The following is a 7,869-nucleotide window of genomic DNA, read 5'->3' on the forward strand; positions in this document are numbered from 1 at the left end:
TCTCCAAAGTATTGATCGACGGAGGTTCAGCTGTGAATATATGTCCTGTCGCTACTCTACGAGCCTTGGGGATCGATGTCGGAAAACTCCGCGGCAGTCAGGTCAGTGTCAAAGGTTTTGACGGAGCACAAAGAGATGTTGTTGGAGAGATTGATTTGTTTCTAAAGAATAGGCCTGTGGAGTTCATGGTGAAGTTCCAAGTAATGGACATATCTACTAGTTACAACTTGCTGATCGGGAGACCGTGGATCCACATGGCTGGCGCGGTTTCTTCCACTTTGCATCAGAGTTTAAAGTTCGTATGGAATCATCAAGAAGTAGTAATCCATGGAGAAGGCAACAATTCCCTCTACCCGGAAATTTCAATCCCTCCTATTGAAAGTGTGGAAAGACTAGACGGATTTGTTTTCCACATCAAGGAGATTGTGTGCGCTGTTCAAGCGGGGAAAATGAAGTTGCCATAGGCACTTATGATGGTGGCATGGGAGATGCTGAAGAACGGTTTCCAACCCGGTCGAGGCCTCGGTTTGAACTCAAATGGGATTGTGGAACCAATTCAACTGCCCGGACACAAATATACTTTCGGTCTCGGATATGAGCCCACCCCTGAAGAGATTGCTTTAGCTAGTCTCAAAAGAAGAAGTGACGGTCCCTTGCCAAAGCCTGTTCCTTTCCTGAATCAGTCATTTCTCAAGGCTTCCGCTGCCCAAGCATCAGAGGAAAAACTTGAAGACAACCTCCTAGAAAGTTTTAAGAACTTATTCATCATCGAAGAAGAAGCTGAGTGCAGCATGGTTTCGAATGGATGTTCTGAAGACCTGACTATCCGGGATGCAGAGCCGGGATGCCGTTTGAACAATTGGACTTGTACCCCGCCCCCGTTTCTTCGGGAGTCTTGGTAGACCAAATTGTATTCAGTGTTTAATGAAACAAGACACGATTCGAAATTGAGGCCTGAATCGTGCCTATGCTTTTGTTGTTTTGCCTCCCAACTTTTGAAACTCAAATGCAATTTTCAAGCCATGCTTTTATTTATGTTTTCCGTCTTTGTTTAATTAATTTTTCTTTTATTTTTCAGCAATCAAATTAATAGATCTGCTGATATTTCGAATGTGACACATAATGAAACAAGCGAGCCCGTAGGAAATGCCGAGCGAGACTCTGAAGAATATGAAGAAGATATGCAACCTGAAGGATTAACTAAAGATTTGGAATATTTTGAAAATAAGCCAAAACCAAATTTGGATGAAACGGAAATTATAAATTTGGGTAATTCAAAAATCATGATGGAGGTGAGAATCAGTGTCCACTTAACCCCGCCGCAGAGAGAAGAATTGATCAGACTTTTGAAAGAATACATAGATGTGTTCGCTTTGTCTTATGATGATATGCCCGAATTAAGCACTGACATTGTTTCGCATAAGTTGTCTCTTGATCCATCCTGTCCTCCGATAAAGCAAAAGAAAAGAAACATTAAATCGGACTTGAGCTTGAAAATCAAGGAAGAGATCTCTAAACAATTCGATGCAAAGGTCATCCGAACTACGATGTACCCCACTTGGCTAGCCAATATCGTTCCCGTGCCAAAGAAGGATGGAAAGGTTAGGGTATGCGTGGATTATCGGGATCTCAACAGAGCCAGTCCGAAAGATGACTTTCCCCTTCCGAATATCCATATGCTCATTGATAATTGTGCAAAGCATGAGTTGCAGTCTTTCGTTGACTGCTACGCGGGATATCACCAAATCCTACTGGACGAGGAAGATGCAGAGAAAACAACATTCATCACACCTTGGGGGGTGTACTACTATCGGGTGATGCCTTTCGGGCTCAAAAACGCCGGGGCTACTTACATGAGAGCCATGACCACCATTTTCCATGATATGATCCATAAAGAGATTGAAGTCTATGTGGATGACATCATCATCAAGTCGCGAAAGAGCTCAGACCATCTGACGGATTTGAGAAAGTTCTTCGACAGGTTGAGGCGATACAATCTGAAGTTGAACCCCGCAAAGTGTGCATTCGGAGTTCCTGCAGGGAAGTTGTTGGGTTTTATCGTGAGCAGGAGAGGCATAGAGATGGACCCCTCGAAGATAAAAGCCATTCAGGAATTGCCAGCCCCAAAAACTCGGAAAGACGTGATGAGTTTCCTCAGTCGTCTCAACTACATCAGTCGGTTAATAGCACAATCGACGGTGATATGCGAACCAATAATCAAGTTATTGAGGAAGGATGCTCCTACCAAATGGACTGAAGATTGCCAAAGAGCCTTTGACAAAATCAAAGAGTATTTGTCTAGCCCGCCTGTTTTGGTGCCTCCAGAAGCTGGCAGACCTTTGCTATTGTATTTGTCCGTGTCGGAGAACGCGTTTGGATGTGTATTAGGACAACATGACGAAACAGGAAGGAAAGAGTGAGCAATATATTACTTGAGCAAAAAGTTCACACCTTACGAGGCACGATACACGTTATTGGAACGCACCTGTTGTGCTTTGACTTGGGTTGCACAGAAGTTGAGACATTATTTGTCTGCATATACTACTTACCTCATCTCGAGGATGGATCCACTCAAGTACATCTTCCAGAAGCCTATGCCTACATGGAAACTAGCTAAATGGCAAATGTTGTTGAGCGAGTTTGATATTGTGTATGTTACTCAAAAGGCTGTCAAAGGGCAGGCGATAGCTGATCATCTTGCAGAAAATCCTGTGGGCGAGGAATACATACCCCTTAAAACCTATTTCCCGGATGAAGAAGTGCTGTTCATCGGGGAAGATATCGCAGAAGAGTATCCAGGTTGGAGACTGTTTTTCGATGGGGCGGCAAATTCTAAAGGGGTCGGCATTGGAGCAGTTTTGATTTCAGAGTCAGGCCAGCACTATCCCATTTCAGCCAAAATCAAGTTCCTGTGTACCAATAATATGGCAGAATATGAGGCTTGTATTCTTGGCCTCAGAATGGCCGCTGATATGCATATACAAGAACTTTTGGTTATAGGCGATTCAGACTTACTGGTTCATCAAGTGCGAGGCGAATGGACCACTAAGAACGAGAAGATACTTCCGTACTTGCGCTGCGTGAAAGATTTGTGTAAGAGATTCATCAAGGTGGAATTCAAACACGTTCCAAGAACACAGAACGAGTTCGCTGATGCTTTGGCCACTTTTTCTTCTATGATTCAGCATCCGGACAAGAATCGCATAGATCCTATCAAGATAAATGTGCACGGTCAACATGCATATTGCTTCTACGTGGACGAAGAGCCTGATGGAGAACCTTGGTACTACGACATTAACAAATATCTTAAGACAGGAGACTATTCGGAAGGCATAACCAGTGTTCCGAAGAAAACACTTCGGAGATTAGCAAACCATTTCTTCCTAAGTGGAGAAATCCTGTATAGGAGGACTCTAGATTTAGGATTATTAAGATGTGTTGATGCTAAAGAAGCGGACCGGTTGATTGAAGAAGTGCATGGCGGCACATGTGGGCCTCATATGAATGGCTTTACTTTGGGCAAGAAGATCCTTCGTGCAGGCTATTTCTGGATGACTATGGAATCAGATTGTATCCGTTTTGTGCAGAAATGCCACCGATGTCAGATTCATGGTGATTTGATTCGAGTTCGGCCTAATGAATTGAATGTTACGAGTTCTCCGTGGCCTTTCGCAGCTTGGGGCATGGATGTCATTGGCCCAATCGAGCCAGCCGCATCGAATGGACACAGGTTCATTTTTGTAGCCATTGATTATTTCACAAAGTGGGTGGAAGCGTCTTCGCACAAGTCAGTAACAAAGAAAGTGGTAGCAGATTTCGTTCGGAGCAACATTATTTGCCGATTCGGAGTCCCAGAGTCAATTATAACGGATAATGGAGCTAATCTCAACAGTGATCTAATGCGGGAGATTTGCGAGACATTTAAGATTACTCATCGCAATTCCACTCCTTATCGCCCTCAGATGAATGGAGCAGTTGAAGCAGCCAACAAAAACATCAAGAGAATACTGAGGAAGATGATCGATAATTACAGGCATTGGCACGAAAACCTGCCGTTAGCTCTCCTCGGGTATCGCACTACTATGAGGACTTCGACGGGGGCAACACCTTATCTTTTGGTCTATGGGACAGAGGTGGTGTTACCTGCTGAGGCAGAAATACCATCTTTGAGAATCATCCAAGAAGCCGAGTTAAGTGACGCTAAGTGGATGCAGAATCGATACGAACAATTGATGCTCATTGACGGAAAGAGATTGAATGTCGTTTGTCATGGACAGCTTTATCAGAACAGAATGGCCAAAGCTTTCAACAAGAAGGTAAGACCGAGGCAATTCAAAACAGGGTAATTGGTACTGAAACGCATATTCCCATGTCAAGATGAAGCCAAAGGAAAATTTGCACCTAACTGGCAAGGACCTTATATGGTTCATCGGGTGTTGACTGGAGGAGCATTAATCCTAGCAGAAATGGATGGTGAAATTTGGCCGAAAGCTATCAACGCAGATGCCGTCAAGAGATATTATATTTAGAAGCCTTCTTTATTTGTATGTAATATCCTGCAACACTTCTTCATGTAATGACACTACTCCCCCGTGGCGGGATGCATAACAAACCTGTATCGGGTTAGGTCTTTAAGATAGAATTCCAATCTTTTATTTTTTGCTTGTAAATTATGAACTACGCTTGACCTGATTCCCATGGGGGATACGTAGGCGGCCCGCATAGGCCTCGGTCACATCATTTTAAACTCTCAATTTTATTTTTTGCTTGTAAATTATGAACTACGCTTGACCTGATTCCCATGGGGGATACGTAGGCGGCCCGCATAGGCCTCGGTCACATCATTTTAAACCCTCAATTTTTATTTCCGCTTGTATTATGAACTACGCCTGACCTGATTCCCATGGGGGATACGTAGGCGGCCCGCATAGGCCTCGGTCACATCACTTCAAAATTCTCTCAATTTTATTTTTTGCTTGTAAATTATGAACTACGCTTAACCTGATTCCCATGGGGGATACTTAGGCGGCCCGCATAGGCCTCGGTCACATCACTTCAAAATTCTCTCAATTTTATTTTTTGCTTGTAAATTATGAACTACGCTTAACCTGATTCCCATGGGGGATACGTAGGCGGCCCGCATAGGCCTCGGTCACATCACTTCAAAATTCTCTCAATTTTATTTTTTGCTTGTAAATATGAACTACGCTTGACCTGATTCCCATGGGGGATACGTAGGCGGCCCGCATAGGCCTCGGTCACATCATTTTTAACCCTCAATTTTTATTTCCGCTTGTATTATGAACTACGCCTGACCTGATTCCCATGGGGGATACGTAGGCAGCCTATGTAGGCTCGGTCTCGCCATTTTAAAAGCTCAACATCCTTTGCACCAGAAACTGGGACAATTTAAAAAAAAAAAAAAAGGGCATCACCGCAAGATGACATCGAGAGACTCGGGAGAATATTGTTCAACAGAGTCGTCGGGCAGAAGAAAGCTTCGGAAAAGGGGCATTCGCTTTGTTTCACCATGTGTCACAGTTCCGAGTTCAGCAGAAATTATTTATCACCATACATATATTTTACTATGTCTACTTTTCGAAATAATGTGATTCTAATCAGACTGTTTACTAGTCGGCCAAGACCCAGAATGAGCGGGGATTACAAGTTCAGACGGAGTTGAAGACATGAAGCGCCAAGAGCCAGATCCCCAAGTCAACACGAATCAACCCCCTCCCCAAACTTACAAAATTTTCTTTGGATGCAGGTTGCCAAGTTGCAGAAGCGAAATATGTACGACCTTGTAAGGATGGCGCGTCAAACGGTTTGAGCATTCTTCTATCAATTATGCCTTCAAATATCAATAACTTTCGGCGATCACAATAAGCTAATCTTGCAAATTATTTTCTTCAAATATATATCAACGCACAAATATTTTCTATTGCCTTCGAATACATTGCTTTATTTTTAAATACCACAGCGTATGCTCGCGGCCGCATTGCACTGCACCTGCATTACTCACCGTTTTCATATGATGCATGGGATGCACACCGCCCTTTGCATCGCTTTCATATATTACGAGGGCCATGCACCGCCCTTTTAAATTTCTGCATGGGCTGCGCACCGCCCTTTGCATCCCTTTCATATATTACATGGGCCATGCACCGCCCTTTTAAATTCCTGCATGAGGCTGAGCACCGCCTTTCATATATAACATGGGCCATGCACCGCCCTTTTAAATTCCTGCATAAGGCTGAGCACCGCCTTTCATATATTACATGGGCCATGCACCGCCCTTTTAAATTTATGCATAAGGCTGAGCACCGCCTTTCATATATTACATGGGCCACGCACCACCCTTTTAAATTTCTGCATGGGCTGCGCACCGCCCTTCGCATCGCTTTCATATATTGCCTGGGCCATGCACCGCCCTTTTAAATTTCTGCATGGGCTGCGCACCGCCCTTTGCATCGCTTTCATATATTACATGGGCCATGCACCGCCCTTTGTAAATTTCTGCATAAGGCTGAGCACCACCTTTCATATATTACATGGGCCATGCACCGCCCTTTGTAAATTTCTGCATGGGCTGCGCACCGCCCTTTGCATCGCTTTCATATATTACATGGGCCATGCACCGCCCTTTGTAAATTTCTGCATAAGGCTGAGCACCTCCTTTCATACATTACATGGGCCATGCACCGCCCTTTTAAATTTCTGCATGGGCTGCGCACCGCCCTTTGCATCGCTTTCATATATTACATGGGCCATGCACCGCCCTTTTAAATTTCTGCATGGGCTGCGCACCGCCCTTTGCATCGCTTTCATATATTGCCTGGGCCATGCACCGCCCTTTTAAATTTCTGCATAAGGCTGAGCACCGCCTTTCATATATTACATGGGTCATGCACCGCCCTTTTAAATTTCTGCATGGGCTGCGCACCGCCCTGAGCACCGCCTTTCATATATTACATGGGCCATGCACCGCTCTTTTTAAATTTCCGCATAAAGACATTGCACCGCACCTGCCTTGTTTTATTATTATTTTGTTAATGCCCTGCGTATGCTCGCAGCCGCATTACACCGCACTTGCATCACTGTATTTCAATATTTATTCTTACTGACTATTTTTATCTAGTTTTTAGTTTCGCAGGAGCTTTAGTGCAACGTGAAACTATCTCTTCGGCAGCGAACTGGGACAATACGTCGGGAAGGACAAGCAGACTTCTCGACAAGGGTCAAAGATCTACCTCGAACACTCAGCTCCAAATTCAAATTTCCCGTTCACATTCCAGCACAATCAATTTTCAGAGTTCTATCACAATACCCAGTATCATCATAATTCGACACTGGGACAATTTTTGCGAGGATTCGCATCAAATCGTGAGTTGCCAGTCATAGGTGTCGAAGTCTTCCCAGAACTACACACGGCCTGATTCTCGTGCAACCAGAGATATGTAGGCGATTCAGAGACCAGAGTTCGGTCGTAATTTTCTTTACCCTTAGTCCTCCACAATCCTTTAGCCGGGACAAAATAGGCTACTAAGTCAACGTCTTAGCCCGAAAATTCTTTCATCATTACCAGGCAAAGAGGGACAAGTTGTTGACACCCAATTTTGTCCCGCCTCTCCTCCGGAATACCTATTTATACTTCTGGTATTTTGAGAAATTAAAAAATATGCATTTAAATTTTACTATAATTATTAGTCTTTTATTAACACCCACGTTTTATTATTCCACTGCAGTTATTATTATTATTATTATTATTATTATTATTATTATTATTATTATTATTATTATTATTCTTAAATTATCATTTTTTGTCATTAATTATTATTATTCTTGTTATTTACATTATTATTATTATTA

This window comes from Lycium barbarum, chromosome 9 (assembly GCF_019175385.1).
Source record: "Lycium barbarum isolate Lr01 chromosome 9, ASM1917538v2, whole genome shotgun sequence".
Classification (NCBI taxonomy): Eukaryota; Viridiplantae; Streptophyta; class Magnoliopsida; order Solanales; family Solanaceae; genus Lycium; species Lycium barbarum.